The 1,723-nt window shown below is 52.9% G+C and overlaps 1 pseudogene; it reads left to right on the forward strand.

The window, feature by feature from the left end:
* The first annotated feature begins 423 nt into the window (after positions 1-423).
* Positions 424-1,303, forward strand: LOC144679073 (small ribosomal subunit protein uS5 pseudogene; annotated as a pseudogene).
* The last annotated feature ends 420 nt before the right edge of the window (positions 1,304-1,723 follow it).

Below are 1,723 nucleotides of genomic sequence, written 5' to 3' on the forward strand. Positions count from 1 at the left end.
GCTCAATCTCATTCCAGCTACCCCTTCCGCTCACAGAGTCAGTCAGGGACCCTTGGGCACTCACAAGGAGGAGGATCAGCAGGTGCACGCTCCGGGGCCAACCACCCAGGTGTCTCTGGGAGTGACCGGCCCATCTGAATCTCCTCTTCCTGTGGCCTCTGCAGATCCAGCTTCACAGGCCGAGGAGGGTGCCACTGCCACACAGCAGGACCCCGAAAGCAGGCTGGGACCCTCCACGTCTCAGCCCTCCAGAGGACACCCACCAAAATCATCACAGACAGGGCGTCACAGTCAGCAGGCTGCCTCCACCTCTGCTGTCTGGGGAGCACCAAGGCATCATGTCAGAGTTAGGGAAGTTAGGCAAAAGTAGTTGCACAGCCTGGGCACAGGTGTTGTTTACTTATACATACTGTTCACTATTGTCTGACTGAAAATTATCACCAAATGGCGGACGACGCCGGTGGTAGAGGAGGTTTCCGCGGTGGCTTTGGCTCCGGTGGCCGTGGGCGGGGCCGAGGCCGCGGTAGGGGACGTGGAAGGGGCCGTGGTGCTCGTGGTGGAAAGGCTGAAGATAAGGAGTGGGTGCCAGTAACTAAGCTTGGGCGTTTGGTAAAGGATATGAAGATCAAAACTCTGGAGGAAATTTACCTCTTCTCCCTTCCTATCAAGGAGTCTGAAATCATTGACTTCTTCCTGGGATCGGCCTTGAAGGACGAGGTTCTCAAGATCATGCCTGTCCAGAAGCAAACCCGTGCTGGTCAACGCACAAGGTTCAAGGCTTTTGTTGCTATTGGTGACTATAACGGACATGTTGGACTGGGTGTCAAGTGTTCTAAGGAAGTGGCCACTGCCATTCGTGGAGCTATTATTCTGGCGAAGCTGTCAATCACCCCTGTAAGGAGGGGTTACTGGGGTAACAAAATTGGAAAGCCACATACCGTACCATGCAAGGTGACTGGTCGTTGAGGTTCAGTCTTGGTGCGTCTTATCCCTGCACCTCGTGGTACTGGTATTGTCTCAGCCCCTGTACCCAAGAAACTGCTTCAGATGGCTGGTATCGACGATTGCTACACCTCAGCCAGAGGCTGCACAGCCACACTGGGCAACTTTTCTAAAGCTACTTTTGATGCCATCTCTAAGACCTACAGTTACCTGACCCCAGATCTGTGGAAAGAGACTGTGTTTACCAAGGCCCCATACCAGGAATTCACTGATCATCTGACCAAGACCCACACCCATGTATCTGTGCAAAGGTCCCAGTCGGCTGTTGCTCCAGCAACATAAAAGTGTTTTATACAAAGAATAAAATTGTCAATAAACTCCTAAGAATGTCTCCCTGCCTGTGGTTCCTTGTTCAGATGAGCAGTGTTCGTGTCACTCAGATGTGAAACCTTTCTGCACAAGATAAAGGCAGGTGTCTCAGTCCAGGGCCTCTTCCCTGTGCTCTGTGCAGCCTTCAGACCAAAGTGATGGCCCAGCCTCACACTCCCTGGAAACATTACTGATGCCTGCACCTCGACAGTGCTGGTCATTGCTGCCAGAATATAGTGGGCAGGCGTCACAGAGTTCTCTCATACTCTCTGTGTGCTCTCAGCACCTTTAAGGTGGGGTTGGCCCCCATCACACCAGCATCTGTGACCAGTGATGCTGTGCACCAGCTCCTGAAGGGCTGAGGTGCTGAAGGCAGACACAGCATCAGATGCATCTAAAGTTTCATGGCTGC

This window comes from Cetorhinus maximus, chromosome 3, assembly GCF_964194155.1.
Source record: "Cetorhinus maximus chromosome 3, sCetMax3.hap1.1, whole genome shotgun sequence".
Taxonomy (NCBI): domain Eukaryota; kingdom Metazoa; phylum Chordata; class Chondrichthyes; order Lamniformes; family Cetorhinidae; genus Cetorhinus; species Cetorhinus maximus.